The 15,227-nt window shown below is 49.0% G+C and overlaps 1 protein-coding gene across 11 annotated transcripts in view; it reads left to right on the forward strand.

Annotated features, from left to right (window-relative positions):
- The window catches only part of TENM4 (teneurin transmembrane protein 4), a 2,472,585-nt gene that overhangs the window by 2,333,925 nt on the left and 123,433 nt on the right, over nucleotides 1-15,227 (forward strand). The gene's annotated exons all lie outside the window — the stretch shown is intronic.

Raw genomic sequence — 15,227 nt, forward strand, 5'->3', positions numbered from 1 at the left:
TGAGGTAAAACGCAATGCTTCCAAAGTGGAGGTTTTGGTATAAGGGGAACTGTTTCATTGGCGGTCACTAGTGGAGCAGCTGAGATAGGGCTGGTCTTTCCTCTGTCACTGCCCCCTCGAGTGGGCGCAGGCAGACAGATATTTACTGGGATTAATACTACAAAAGCATCTCTCTTGGCCTCTCCAGAATCCATGCATGTATGTTGCATTGGGTGCAGGATGCAATGCATGCTAGAAGGGTACACCGAAACACCTTATATTAACAGCGTACATTGGCCAGGTGTGGACTGGGAACACAATGGGGCCCTGGAAATATTTTTAAAGTGGTATTAAATTTCACTGTGCAGGAAAGCCAAAGCCCACTGAGCAGAGCTTGGAGGCTTTCAGTTCAGGAAAGTTTAGAAACATGGCTCCAAGTAGTGACTAGCAAAGAGAATTTGTTCCTGTAAAGGTATTAAAGGTAGTTAAACATAAAAAAACGTGAGCAAGACCATGCTGTAAGGTGTATCACTGATGCTTTGCTTCCAAGGCATGTGCATGACGAGGAGAGATGGAGACAAATCCGTTTGGTGACTGGAAGAGAGAGTAAGGGGAGCAGAACAGTGTAACCACAGAAGATGCCCACCGGGAAAGCTCCTCAAACTGGCTCTCTTTGGAAGACCCTTTTCCTTTTACAAGTCCTATTTTTCATCCCCCGAGTTCCTTCACAGTCTTCTTTTGTGCCCACGGCCATGTCAGTGGTATGTTGGTACACCACACATCCATGTTCATCATATGTGAGATTGAATGATCTGAAAACACAATGGAATGATAGCAAAGCATTGTCTAATGTAGTGAATGACAGGCAAGCAGGAGGCTCTTCACTGCAATCCTGCCAATGTCTTGCATCTCTATAGAGAAGTCATGCTACTGTAAATAAGACTGTATATCACTTTCCATGTATCATTCCAAGCTATCGTTTTCAACTTTTCCCAAAGCCTTTTTCCCCACCTCACTTCCCTCCCCGCTCCTTCCTCTACTTCACATATATATTTGGGGGATCCCTTCACGGCTGCTTGCCCCCTCCTTTGCGATCTGGGAGTGTCCACACAATCCTTCTCCCCCTCCCTTCTTGCTTCACATACATGTGAGGGGGATACCCTCCACACCTGCGTCACTCTTTCCTCAATGTCTCTGTGTGGGGGAGATGCCCGCAACCCACACTCACCCCCATCCCTCACACTCCCGCTTCTCTCCTTACTGAGAGGGGATAGCTCAGGTGTAACGCGTTTGTCTTGGAAGCAAGGCAAAGCAGTGTAACACAGGTTCGAATCCCAATCCTGCACTTAGAAGCCTTCAATCTCTGGTTGTAAGCACGTTATAAAAAAACAATTATAATAAATGCTGGATTTGCTGGACCTGCTGCCTTTCCTCGACTTCCTCCCACCACTCCAGCATGGCTACGTAACTGATGCAGGGCAACCCTTGGCCTTCTTAACTGCCACATATATGCCCCATTCTCCGAAAGCAGCATTCTATGGAACGTCCTTCAGCAGAATGGGGCTGACGAGTATTTGTTTTAGTGTAATAGTATTTGATCGCAGTATCAGTATTAGGTGCTGCATGTGGCTAGCGAGCAATAATTGTTGGGAGTAAGGTCGCATTGAATGGAGGTGAAGATTGGAGAGAGGTTGCCCGTAGCAGCCAGGGCTGTAGCTAGGTCTGGAAAAGATCCGGGGCTAGGCAAATGTCAGGACTGGGGTTAGCTAGCCTTTTGGTTGTAGCCCCTGAGTTTCTATCTGGGGGTACAGCCAAAATATCGGGGGCTAAACCCCCTATGCCCCCTGCCCCCCCCCCCCGAGCAACACCTCTGGTAGCAGCAGAGGGGTAGCCTGCTATCAATGGGGAGCCTTCTTGTGTGGGGTTTAGAGCACACACTGTTGGTAGCGGAGTGTACGATGCATTAGTGGCAGGATGCAAACATTGCTACCCATGAAAGCATGGCTGGGTGGCATAATGAGCACAATGTGGCTAACACAGGGCCTCTGCTACCAACCTATGTAATCATGCTATGCAACCAAATGAACATGCTTAATCTGTAACATACCTGTATACTTGTAACCTGCAACAAATATTGTAATGCACCATATTTCAGCGAACAATTATGCGCAACCCTTGTATTACTAGGTAAGACAAGCGCCCAGATTCCTGCGAGTTAGGGGCGCTATAAAAATGCATAAATAAATAAATAAATGAGTAGTGAAGACTCATGTGATGTGGGAGCTTGCCGTGACTGCAGGGGAGTGTGTGAGGCAGCTAGTCGGGTGGGGCATACAGCGTGATGGTGAGGAGCAGCAAATGCTGGTGCAAGCTTGAATTCAAGACTAGTGTGCTTGAGCACGTAGCACTGGCAGTGGCAGCATGCACGCATGCATGCTGGCAGCGGCAGCACGCGTGCACGCCAGTATCAATTGAACGTACGGTTGGAGCAGCCGGGATCATAGGTTTTTAGAAGGGATGCACACACATTCGATAGGGTAGTCGATGTAGCGTGGTCCTTCTAGGTAACCGTGCTGTGGCCCAATAGCAAGGTGCCAGTGGGAAGTGTATTCATGTGGTGGTGGGGCAGGGGATTTTTTGCAGTGGCAGCTGAGATCATTGTTTAGTTGTGGATGGGGAGCATTGGGCAGCGTTGGGTGAGCGCTGAATGTTGACAAAGAGTAAGGGGGTGGTAGATAGAAGTGTAGTTGGTGGGCGTGGATAGCATTGTAAGGCCAGAAGGCGGTGCCCTTGAATGCGCTGTTTGCAGTGTATAAAACTAGTCAAAGGAGTGTGTCTTCTTAGACTAACTACATGGATTTAATATGATTTTGTGTGTTCTCCTCGACAGGTGTGTTGGGTAGGTGTAGATATGGCCAGGGTGGAGACTACCAGTCTCCTACGATTGCATGGATGTGGGGATAATTTGCCTGAAATCTATGTCCACCCCAGTCTAGGAATAATGAAAATCCAGACTATAACATCCACATTCCTATTCAATGTCCCCGCATAGCCAATGGACACCAATAGACTGTACTGTCTGTGCAGGGCAATTCATACACATCTAAAGGCTAGTGTGTCCTTTCTATAGTGGCGCGAGGAAAGCATCGGCAGGGACTGGAGTGGTTCTAACCACCCCGCGACACACAACCCAAAATCACTAGAGAACACAACATGAAATTGAGCTCACTGTCCAAATCGTAGAGATCCAAACCCACTTCAGTTCTCAACTAAACATCTGGAGTGAGTTGCTAGGGGAGGTGCTTCTGCTTTTGAGCAATCCCAGGCAGTGGAGTGTCCAGACTCTTAGGACTGGGCTGGCCCAAGTAAGGCACTGACTTATGTAGGGGCGCCATGAAGTACGAGCAAGCCCACACACAATGATCATAGTTTAGGATAATGGGGTTGCACTTGGGGTGGCCAAACAGATTCCAGGGGTACCACGTGACACCCCAGGCCACTCCCTGGACAGTGTCTATTGTAAGGTATTTGGCACATGAGAGTTTGGGGGGAGTGACTGTGATCCATGCACACATCTGGGCCGGAATAGCCATGAGCATTGAATTGAAATAGTCTAACTAGTGTTTCCATCAGGGTTGGCCGGGGGCCTAAAGAGAATTGGGTTTTCACCTGATAGGCGGGTAATGCCCGAGGGGCCAGAGCAGAGCCCGTCGCATGGCAGGCAAGCCTGGCATGCGGCAGGCTAAGCCCCACCCCCTCAGTCCTTTGGAAGGGACTGGTCTGAAGGCGCCAAGTCCCAGACCCTTACTTTAGACCCCCGTGGTCTGCTCTGCTGAACATTTATTTTACGGCAGAAAGAATTGGATGTGCAGTCCAGGAAACAGCTCCTTAGATTAAAAACTCATGCTAATTAGTGGCACATTAAAATCACGTCAGCTCATAATGCTGGCCAGACCGCTACTATGGCGGCCTCCTGCCGATGCTGGTTTCCCTCTGCCCAGCACGCGGCACTTTATTTGAAGGCCCTGTTGATCTTTTTGAGGCAAGTTCGTCACTTAAACATGCGCTCCCATCTACTGTTTTTCCACTATCAGTAATACCTCACTACCTGAACACCTAGCACCGTTTAAAGCCAGCATTGGTAAAGTCAAGAGTTGTTTAGCCTTTGTGTATGTATGTGGTAGATAGTTGCCATGCAGTGCCATAACGGTACTACTTGGCCATTAAATGGCAACAGCTGGAAAAAGGGGGGCATTCGATAGCAATGTCTGGGAAGTGCCTATCCCATGCCTACACAAAAGCCAAAACTGTTGGCTTTGTCAGTGCTTGTTTTTAACACGACTTCAATTCAAGGAACATATATAAATGAAGTTGCTGAAGAAACACTGGTTGAGACATTTATGTTACACCAGTGGTACATTTACAACTGCAATCAAGCCATGAGCCCTCTGATCAGTGCTTAAAAATAACACTAACAGGCCAAAGTTTGATGTTACTGCTTGACAGATCTAGCTTAAAGAGAGTGTGGGGATGCCATTGGGATTAGCATGGCCATTGGCAGTCAATGAGCAGGTAAATAATGAAGTAACACCCTCTGCGGTGTCTTTCCTCACATGTCATCTCCCTCCTAGCTGTACCCCAATGCAACGTTTCGGCTTATAGGAGGCGCTTGTGCGACACTGACTATCCAAAACTAAACTAAAAAATTATTTGTCTTCAGGGAGAAGAAGCACGCCTTGGAAATTGGCAGTGATGCGCTTGCGGTTAGCCCCATTTCCCATGGTGCCTGTAAGTAAGTGGCCCCGGTACCTTTCACCCACTGGATCCCTTCAATTAAACATATGTGAGTGACTAGTAAGTCACTTACAACACCAACAGCCACTAGGTGGCAGGAAGCTGAAAGTTGCTGCAGTGCTATGCTGTAGCACCAGGAATAAAGGCTCCTGTCTCGGGAGGATAGCTCAGGAGCAACGTGCTCCCCTTGGAAGCAAGACGACACGGAGCAACACAGGTTCGATCCCTGGGTCCGCGCTTAGAAACCTCTGGGTATTAAGCGCTTTATAAATAACCTATCATATCATATCAAAGAAAGCCCCTGAAGACAGAGATCTCAAACAGACCCCCACCAGCATAAATGCCGCCTTACATTTAAAATGGTGTGTTTCTCATACGTTTAAAAAAAGGACATTTGGGCTTCAGTGAGGGGGTACTAATGACATCCTAGTGTGAGCCTTTTTTTGTTCACTGCTTAGAGGAGGAGCTGTTGAACTGGATGCAGAAGATGCCCCGCACCTGGGAATTGTCCACTGCAGGATTTTGGTAGCACCAATGACCTTGGTTTGGGGCGGGGGGCATATTTCTGCATCTCTAACAGTTATTTAACTATGCATATTGTGTAAAGTTTTAAAAGTACATACAAGAGAACTCCCACTTTAATTTAAAAGAAGTTATCATGGGACAGGGAAAGTTAATGAGCTTGAATGTTGGGACTTAAGCTGGTCTGTGTTGACATACAGGGGTTGGGTCTATGTATAGAGGATACTTATTCCAATTGTCTTCTTCTATATGCGCTATAGGGGAGTGTGATGTAGTCCAGTTAGGCCTTGTATATCATGACTTCTGCCCTTTGGGGTGGGGGCCTCTTGGCACTAGGAGGAAACAGGAGAAAAATGTGAGCAAGTACGCAGCGGGCTGCTCGCTGGCGTAGCCAGTGGAACCCCATTCCTGATGAGCGCTGTGCACAGAGATGTGGAAGGAAGACACGCAGTGGTGGTGGGGGAGCAGCACGGGAAGGGCGTGTTCCTCGTTAATGTCTATGCCACCGGTGCTGAGTGAGAGCAGTGTCTTTTCCCAGACACCCTGACACTTTGCGCCCAATGTATATTAGAAACATGGATATGCCGCAGTGGCTTTCCATTGCAACGCTGCCTGAGCATCATAGATGCACCCCTTGTAGCCTATAGAGGCTATATCCATATATATTAGAAACGCAGATAGGCATGGTGGCTTTCCATTGCACCGCTGCCTGAGCATCATAGATGCACCCCTTGTAGCCTATAGAGGCCATATCTGTCTCACTGAGACTTGGTTCACAGCCTGCTCTGCCACCAGCTTTGACACACTCCTACCTGACGGTTACAAGATCCTCTCCATGCCCAGGCCTAACCGTGCAGGGGGTGGTGTTGCCCTTATCTTCCCTGAGTGGATTCCTGCCACTGTCACTCCCACTCAGACCTACTCCTCTTTTGAATGTCTTGTCTGCCGACTCTCTCTCTCTCTCCTAGCCATTCCCTTACCGTGGCTACTATCTATCGGCCACCTGGTCAAATTTCCTCCTTCCTCTCTGAGTGGGCTGACCTCTCCTCCTCACTCCTGTCCTCAACCACTCAACTCCTCCTTCTTGGCGACCTCAACATCCACCTTGATGCCTCCAGTCCCCCCACTTGTCTCTTTCGTGACCTCTGCGACTCTCTCTCACTCTCTATTCTCCCGTCTGGGCCTACTCACTCTGCTGGGCACACTCTTGATGCTCTGATCTCTTCTGACCTTCCCCTCTCTGTCCCTTTCTCCACTCCTCTCTCCTGGAGCGATCTTTTTCTCCTATCCTCCCACCTCACCCTCCCTACCCCTCAGGCAAAGCCACCCTCTTCACTGCCACCCACCTTCTCGGTCATCCGACCCATGAAGCGTGTGTCAGTTGAGGCTTTTGCTGCTACCTTCTCTCCCCCCCTGCCCCTTCGGCTGACTCCCACCCTGACACAGCCCTCTCCATGCTCCACTCTGCTATATCTGCTACTCTTGATATCCTTGCCCCCGTCATGAGAATCCGCCTGAAGCCCAAAGCCAAATGTAACTCCTGGTATGACTCGGATCTCGTCACCCTAAAACGCAAGTGCAGGGTTGCTGAGAGGAAATGGCGTGCTTCATGTTCATCCTCTGACAAACTGGCCTGCCGCCTGCTTCAAAGGCAGTACCGGCTCTCCGTTCTCACCAAGAAGAGAGCCCTTATCCAAGCCCGCATCTCTGCGGCATCAAACAACTCCGCCGAACTCTTTAAAATCTGCAAGGAGCTGGCCAACCCTGTTGCAGTCTCTACCTCTCCTGTCCCCTCCCAGGCCCTCTGCACTGCACTGGCCTCTCACTTCATCTCTAAAACTCAGGACATCCTGTCCTCGCTCTCCTCCTCTCACCTCCCTCCCCCCCTACCCGGCTCTTCCTCTGGCCCTTCTGCGGTCAACCCTCCTCCCTCTTTCTCTGCCTTTCCACCCTTCTCTGCTGACGAGGTTTCCAGACAAGTCCGATCAATGAAAGTCTCGTCTAAACAGGTTCACCCCTGTTCCTCCAAAACTATCAAGGACCACATCGACTCCCTGGCTCCTGCCCTGGCTGACTTTTGCAACCACTCCTTCGCCTCTGGAGTCTTCCCTTCCCCCCTCAAGCACTCCCTTGTGCACCCTCTTCTCAAGAAACCCTCTTCCGACCCCTCCTGCCCGGCTAACTATCGCCCTATCTCCATCACTCCCTTCCTGGGCAAGCTCCTGGAGAAACTGGCAATCTCCCAGCTTAACCTCCATGCTGAATCTGTTGGTAGTCTTCATGACCATCAATCTGGCTTCAGAGCTGCCAGAAGCACGGAAACTGCTCTTCTGAACATCCGTGAAGACCTGCTCCTGAACCTCGATTCCAACACTCCGTGTGTTCTCATTCTGCTCGATCTCTCCTCTGCCTTTGACACTGTCAACCATGCCATCCTGCTCAACCGTCTCCGGGAAAACCTGGGTATCACTGGTCAGGCTCTGGCGTGGCTGACCTCTTTCCTTTCAAATCGACCCTCCCAGGTCCAACTGGGGTCCTTCCTCTCCGACATCTTTTTCTCCACCTGTGGTGTCCCCCAGGGATCTAATCTCTCTCCCTGGCTGTTCAACCAGTATCTGGCTCTCCTTGCCCACCGCATCGCCGCTCTCTGCCCTAATTTCCAGTGCTATGCGGACGATACCCAGCTCATTTTCAGGCTACCCTCAGCCTCCCCCTCTCCTTCCCTCATCTCTGACTGTCTGTCTGCTATCCAAGAATGGTGTGCCACCAATGACCTCTGCCTTAAGGCCAGTAAGACTGAGATTCTACTCATCGGTACTCCCACTCCCTCCTTCCGTGCTGCTCTCTGGCCTGCCTCCCTTGGCCCCCTCCCTGCTCCTACCTGCAAGGCAAAAAACCTTGGGGTCATCTTCGACTCCACACTCTCCTTCTCTCCTCATATTTCTGACGTCGCCAAGAGGTCACACTACCAGCTGCACCTCCTCAGAGGTATTCTTCCCTTCCTCTCCTTCCCCCAGAAGCTCACTGTCTCCCGAGCCCTGGTTCTCTCGAAGCTGGATTACTGTAACAGCCTCTATCTTAATCTGCCTGCCTCCACTCTCCGCCCTCTGCAACTCATCCAGAACAGAACTGCGAGACTTGTCCTTGGCCTCAAGCCCAGGGACCGTATCTCTCCAGGACTGAAATCTCTACACTGGCTCCCAGTGGCTGCGAGGATAAAGTTCAAAACCCTCTGCATTGTCCACAAGGCCTTCTGGGGCCTGGGTCCTAAATACCTTCAACTCTCTCTTCCCAAATATCTTCCTCCCCGAGCCCTTCGCTCATCCGCCTCCAACTCCCTCATGGTCAGCCGCTTCTCGAAGCAACGAGCTGGGGGTAGATCTCTCTCCGCGGCAGGGGCCTCCCTCTGGAACAGCCTTCCTGCCTCCCTGAAACTTGAGGAGAACCACCTCCGGTTCCGGAAGCACCTCAAAACCTTCCTCTTTGCTTCTGCTTTCTCTCTCCCTCTCCCCTGCTGAACAGCTAATTAAATTCTTCACTAAACTGCACTGATCCTGCAACTTGACCACTCTAAACTGCCTTCGGTCCTGGTCCCAGTCACTGATCCCCTGGAACCCCTCTGCACTACGGGACTGTCTCTGTATCCCTACAGCCCCCCCCTTCCCCAGCACTTGCTCTGCACTTACCTTGCACTTGCCACTAGCTGGCCCTTTTTTATTTATTACTTACGCCACTTACCTTTACTGCACTTCCCCCCTTCCCCTTCCCCTTGCACTTTTCCCCCCTCCCCCACCCTTGCACTTGCGCGATCTGAATGACACCTGGCCTAGTAGGATCGTTTGTTTTGTCTCCCCTTGTTCCTCCCCTCCCTGCCTCGTCGCGCCTTGAAACACCTGTGTATAGGCGCGTTACAAATACCATACCATATCATATCATATAATATCATATCCATATATATTAGAAACGCAGATAGGCAGTGGTGGCTTTCCCTTGCACCGCTGCCTGAGCATCATAGATGCACCCCTTGTAGCCTATAGAGGCCATATCCATATATATTAGAAACGCAGATAGGCAGTGGTGGCTTTCCATTGCACCGCTGCCTGAGCATCATAGATGCACCCCTTGTAGCCTATAGAGGCCATATCCATATATATTAGAAACGCAGATATGCCGCGGTGGCTTTTCTTGCACTGCTGCCTGGGCTTCATAAGTGCACCCCTTGCAGCCTATAGAGGCCAAATCCATACCTGATTGGTTGATGGTTTGAGGGCTCATCAAAGGTCACGGTGATGCTTCGAGGCCACTTCCTCCTCACAATCTCCACGCGCATATAATTTTTTTAATGATTACACGTGAGAGTTTCCTTGGCTTTCACACCTCGCACCGCCTAGGAAAGAACCTACCGGATCTTGCAGCCCTGATCAGCATTTGCATATGATTACGACCTAGAACGTACACCGAGTGTTTAAGGAATCACTCACTGTGGAAGATGAGCTTCAACACAAAATCCAGGCTACATTCCATTTAATTCTCAGGAGAATTGAGCGTGTGGTGTCCCATACACTCTGGGAAACAAGTTGTAGTAAGAGGCACTCGTATCTCAGAGTCATATGGATTTTGGCAGAGGCATCGCTAGGTGGGAACTGAGGGGCTATTGCCCTGGTTCTTTTGGTTATAGCCCCGGATCGAAGCTCAGGTGCTACTGCCAAAACGCATGCTAGCCCCGAGTTCCGACAGACCCGACGTTAGCCTAGCCCCGGATCTTCTCCACACCCAGCAACACCACTGAGTTTCGGTACATTATCAAGGGTGCCATGGTATCAATAGAAGACTAAGTAAAGAATGTGAAACATTTATATATGTAGAGGGATGTCCTTGCTAAGAGGAGATGCAGAGATTGTCACATGACATGGAGATTGCTATGGTCATTGCATCACTGTATCTATACCAGCAGAGTGCATGACACTGGAGACGCGGCATGAGAACCTCTAGCCTCTCTGATACGATAAGAGCGTTCTCGACTCAGACATGCAGATCACCATCCAGGAGAGTCAATTTAATTATAAGAAGGTTCGGCTGCTCATTGAAGCTACGAGGAATCGGAAAACACTGACGGGGTCACGATCTGACTCCAGAATTCTCAACGACACATAAGGATACGCTTCACCCAGGCATAATCCTGTTTGATCGCACCTGTGAAATCGGCATGATTCCAATGTCCACGCGAGTGGCTCCAATTGTGGTGTTCCATAAACATTGCAAGGTCTCGCTTAGATGTGGGCCTTGCTGTCTGTGCCAGCTCTTAATGCTAGCATTAAATTGATAAGCTCAATTACCACCAAAAGGCCAACAATAATCACGGAACTGGTGGACGCTAATCAGAGATTGCGTAATCCCACAGGTGAAATTAAAGACAAGCCCGGATATTATGCAGGAACAACCTGAGCTATGGAAAAGCCATTTGACGCCACCAGAGTATGTTGTTACTTTTAAGGTTATTGTAATGTTATTGAATTACTTTTGGCTGGTTCAGTCAGCTTTAAAAACGGAAAACCATGTTAAAAACAGATCCCCAGCATCTGGCAGCTGGGAGTAATGGAGCAGGGTGGTCTGCTTTCACCCCAGGTCTTTACATTGGTAATTAAATCCCTGGTGTGTGCATTCATTGACCTTTTGCGGGAAGCTTTATGTGGAAGACCTATTGCTACATGTTAAGAAAACAGTATTTAGCAAATAGTAGAACATATTAGCAAGGTTTCAGGCCCACCAATACATTTGAGTGCGTTTTGCCTGTTCCTGTGATCAGGTCTCAAATACGAACAAACTGGGCTAGGTTTTGCCAATTTCAATTTGCAGGTCTTGCCCCGGATCAGGTCATGCACTTCCTACATTCCCTTTAGAATGGAAAACCAACATGTTCATATTCCTTGGAGCACATGCGTGCCATGCATTAGAACACACATTCCTGGGCAAGTACAGTGAGACCAGTGTGCATCGTTAAGATGACAATACACCGTATAGTTGTGGCTCTTTTGAGACTTCCCTTTCTTTGGCAATATTCAGACATAACTAGGCCACCCATTTTCAGTCTCTTGACAGGCTCAGGTGTGAATTCTCATGGAATGGTAAGACTTAGGGTTGGCTTGTGCGCTTAGAGGCCCATATGTCAAGGGCTGAGTTTGTGTTACCAGATTATCAGCTAGACTGCCTGGCGACCCAACGCCAAAATGTTGCATGCCACAGTTATAGCCACGACAACCGTGATGTTTTGCGGGCAGAGTGCAAAAGTGAGTCGTACCCTATGATGGTTGAATGAGATACGAACACGATGACAGTGAGATTAAATCTTGGTTATCAATTTAGCCGAGAAACAACAATTAGGGCACTAATGTAATTAGGGATGTGGCTATGGTTTACTGAAGGACGAGGGGAATCGCCATGTGGGGGACGTATTTGGTGGGGAGATAATTATCCTGCTCCAGTTGACATCCATCAGAGGTGGAATAGCCAATGGCAAATGCCTGGCATACATGAAATCAAGTAAGAGGATAGCTCAGGGGCAACATGCTCGCCTTGGAAGCAAGACGACACGGAGCAACACAGGTTCGATCCTGGGTCCGTGCTTAGAAACCTCTCGGTATTAAGCACGTTATAAATAACCTATCATATATCATAACCTAACACGATGAAAGACTGGTGCTTCGATGATGGCCGGCCTCTTGATGCTCTCGCAGGTCGCGTTCACTCTGGGAGATGGACGCAGAGCATAGGTGCATTATAGTGGTCCATCCTGGCCAGGGCATATATACAGGCCCGCAGTGTTAGAACAGAGTGGGGAGTGGACCTAAGGAAGGCACTTGATGACCAACCGTGGTCTCAAGCCGTCCACACATGCACAGCCTCTTGCGGCAGCAGCTTCAGACTGATACAGCGCAACATAGTACATGCAGCGCACCCAACCACCATTAGACTGCATGTCTCATCGTAAATGCCGGGCTCCCTCGGTTAAGGTTTTCCATCTGGCCTGTAGGTTATGTCAGAGATCAGGGCAACAAAATAGAATGGGAGCCGGAAACAAAATGTACCTCAAAGTGGGAATGGGGGGAACCATTTGTAGACGTTGCAATATTCCTCGCCGAGAATGGTGAAACTCTTGCATGGAAGGTACCAAAGAGGGCGCTTGTTACAAAATGGACGCGAGTCCAAATCACATTGCATGATAACAACAATAAAACGGTAGGATAATAGCTGTTACTTATATTGCGCCACGTGCAAGATTCCTCCTGCGCCGCCCTGAACACTGTAATCTTGGGTGGTATTATCACCAATGTAATGGTACTCATTTTATCAACCTCAGAAGAATGAAAGGTCGAGTTGGCCCTTCCAAGATTCAAACTTGCGGCCAGCAGGCTGGCCACATTTCTGAGGGGAGTGCTTAGCTCTTGCCCTATCTGGACAGCAGCAAGGTCTCCGTTATCGGCATGGTAGCTGAAAAGTGGGGACATAGTCACCTGTTAATGGTATGTACCATGCTGCACAGACTGCAGTACACGGAAGATAATATCTTAAACATACATGTCTCTGAATGGATTGTTCCCAGAGATTGAGTCTGTCAAACAGGCCTTTATTGACTGCACGCAGCCCAAGGTTCTGGGCACACCACACCTGGCTGAAGTAGGGGTGGCTGCACACGGCTGATCCCTTTGGAGCACAGGAGAAAGTTGGAGAGGCGAGTGTGAGGGGGTTACTATTGCTTAACCCCAGGGCTTTAAGTGGGGTAAGAAATCGAGGGGGGGGGGGCTCATTTTGGGGCGTGGCTTGTGGGAGGGGCGTGGCCTAAAAAGTAGGCAAATCGTAGGGTATACACACAAATATATATAAATGTTATATATTTGTGTGCGTACCTTACTATGGTTTGTGTACTATGCAAGCCATCTTTTCTAAACATAGAGATATGTAACATATTTCTACGTTTAGAAAAGATGGCTTGCATAGTACACAGATCATAGTAAGGTACGCACACAAATATATAACATTTATATATATTTGTGTGCATACCCTACGGTTTGCCTAGTTTTCAGGCCATCTTTTTTTTTTTTTAAGATTTCGGGTTTATAAAAGATGGCTTTGAAAGTACACAATTCAAGCCATCTTTTATAAAGCTTTGACTACGGACAAAATTGTTTGTCGACAAAGCTTTATAAAAGATGGCTTGAAATGTGTACTTTCAAAGCCATCTTTTATAAATGTCGAGGAATCCCCAGGTTCGCCGAGGGTTAAAGACGCCTCGGCGACCTGGGGAAACAAAGGGACAGTAACTGCCTCTGGTGAACTCTCGCGCGAGGGGTCACCAAAGGCAGTTACTATGACTGACAGAAGTGGCAGCCAGTCACAGCGTCGCCGTGGCTGACTGCCACTTCTGTCGGCTCGCCTGACTTCATGGCAGGCGCATCTCCCATCGCGGCTGCGGCCGCGACGGGATAATGCATTCCGTCAATGTTGCGGTTGGGCGGGGGCCCCGGCAGGGCCCCGGCTCAGTCCCACTTTTTGGAGACTGCCGGGGCCCGGCCCCGGCAGGCCCCGGCCCACTTTAAGCACTGCTTAACCCCTTAAGTGCTAAGGACGAGTATGTTCGTCCAGAATTCCCGTAGGGAATCATTATAGACTCTGCTGATTCCTCAGTTAAGATTCAATAGAGAGGTTGCATTTCTTAATATTGTCTGAGCCTGTGCTTTAGGATCCAGAAGTAGTTAGTGGAGTACTGGAGTTCACTCCCAAGAATTATTATTAGTCCAAAAATTGAGTATGTTAAAGAACTTTAGAGCATTCAGTTTGTTATCGGGATACACTTTATGAATTAATGTTTACCTTTGTATGTGATATTTTCAAATTCATTTGCCTCTAAGTGCTGATCCAAGTAGTGTGTTCTTTCCAAAGTATCCTTCCTAAATTAGTGGCTTCTATGTCAATAAATGTTGTTCCAACATTGTCCGGGATCCCCGACAGGACACACCCAGCAGGAGGTCATTTCACCCCAGGGTGGAGCATTCCCTCCCCGGGGTTAAGGCATCTGGATTTAAGAATGACCCTGGCCGGAGTTCTGCACCCTGCGGGGTTCCATGGTTCTCTGTGGCAATAGCTTGAGGAATCTCCATTGAAAACCGCCAATGCAGTGCCGAGGATAGGAAAGCCAATCCTATTCTGAACTGGTTTACCAGCGTATCCTCCTAATCCTGGGGCCAGGCAGAGTGCAGGACTCTGTAACTTCTGAAGCTGCCCCTTGATGTTGCCCCGCTCACCCCCAGCATAGAGTGGAGAAGCGTCCAGCTGCTATACAATGGTGTACTTTTGGGCGCAGTTTTAAAAGAAGTGCACACTTTGCTGGTGTTTGCTGCACTTGCCAGAATGCTCCAACCACAAGGCATCAGAAGACAGTGCCCTGGTGATCCCGCATATGGATGAACACATCTCAGGAGGATAGCTCAGGGGCAACGTGCTCGCCTTGGAAGCAAGACAACGCAGAGCAACACAGGTTCGATCCCCGGGTCCGTGCTTAGAAACCTCTGGGTATTAAGCACGTTCTAAATAACCGATCATATCATATGCAATTGTCTGCAGCCTTGAGAATTGCCTGTCTTGGGTTGAAGAAGTTATGTATGAAATAGCTCTGCCCTGTAAAACAAAGATCATTTTGTGGCGCTAAAGGCTTGATTTTGATCTAATCTGCATACCCACGATTCTTTGCTCCTGTGGCACAGAATTGGAGGTGACCATCCAGTCATGGCTACTGGAGGTTTGACTCACATGGCTTATTCTACTTCAACAAAAGGAGTGTTTGACATTTTTCATCCAGTACATTTTGATTAATATTTTCCTGTCCCACAGCCCAAGTATGTCATCTGCTCCATGGCATCGGATTGGTTTTATAGAGT

This window comes from Ambystoma mexicanum, chromosome 7q, assembly GCF_040938575.1.
Source record: "Ambystoma mexicanum isolate Mex_15411 chromosome 7q, UKY_AmexF1_1, whole genome shotgun sequence".
In the NCBI taxonomy this organism is placed as follows: Eukaryota; Metazoa; Chordata; class Amphibia; order Caudata; family Ambystomatidae; genus Ambystoma; species Ambystoma mexicanum.